Source organism: Dama dama, chromosome 11 (assembly GCF_033118175.1).
Source record: "Dama dama isolate Ldn47 chromosome 11, ASM3311817v1, whole genome shotgun sequence".
In the NCBI taxonomy this organism is placed as follows: Eukaryota; Metazoa; Chordata; class Mammalia; order Artiodactyla; family Cervidae; genus Dama; species Dama dama.
In genome coordinates, this window is record NC_083691.1 from 94,997,072 (window position 1) to 94,998,090 (window position 1,019).

Genomic DNA, 1,019 nt, shown 5'->3' on the forward strand with positions numbered 1-1,019 from the left:
AATTCCTGGGTTGAGAAGATCCCCTGGAGCAGGGAAAGGCTACCCACTCCAGTATTCTGGCCTGGAGAATTCCATGGACTAGTCTGTGGGGTCTAAAGAGTTGGACACAACTGAGCGACTTTCACTTTCACACTCATTTGTCAGTTTACAATGCTGCCTTAATTGTTATTGATCTTATTTCATATATATATGAAAGTGAAAGTGAAAGTGAAGTCGCTCAGTCATGTCCGACTCTTTGCGACCCCATGGACTGTAGCCTACCAGGTTCCTCCATCCATAGGATTTTCCAGGCAAGAATACTGGAGTGGGTTGCCATTTCCTTCTCCAGGAGATCTTCCCAACTCAGGAATTGAACCTGGGTCTCCTGCATCGTAGGCAGACGCTTTACCGTCTGAGCCACCAGGGAAGCATTTTATATATATATATATATATATATATATATATATATATATATATATATATATATATATATGTGTGTGTGTGTGTGTGTGTGTGTGTGTATATATACATATATATAATTTTATTTGTTTGTTTATTTTTAGCTGTTCTGGGTCTTCCTTGCTGCGGACGTTTCTTTAGTTGCAGCAAGCAGAGGTTGCTCTCTAGTTGCCGGGCACGGGCTTCTCATTGCAGTGGCTTCTCTTGCTGTGGAACACGGGCTCTAGGCCTGCAGGCTTTAGTAGTTGGGGTTTCCAGGCCTACAGCACATGTTCAATAGTTGTGGCTCATGGACTTAGTTGTTCCACAGCATGTGGAATCTTCCAGAACCAGAGATGGAACCAGTGTCCCCTGCCTTAGCAGGCAGATTTTTTACCACTGAACCACCAGGGAAGCCCTGTTATTGATTTTTTAATGTGCGTCCTATCCCGTATACTTTGATCTGGTCACTTCACTCCAGTTTCTGCCTTCTATTCCTATAAGATTTAGGTTTACAGAGTTAACTACTGACTCTCAAGCTTCTTTTAAGGGTCTTTTTATTTTTAAGATTTTTTTTTATGTGTACCATTTTTTAACTCAGT

General features: G+C 41.7%; 1 non-coding gene across 1 annotated transcript; it reads right to left on the bottom strand.

The window, feature by feature from the left end:
* Window positions 1–333: 333 nt before the first annotated feature.
* On the bottom strand, window positions 334–406 carry TRNAR-ACG (transfer RNA arginine (anticodon ACG)). Its single transcript has one exon. It is a non-coding gene; the product is annotated as a tRNA-Arg (tRNA).
* Window positions 407–1,019: the final 613 nt, after the last annotated feature.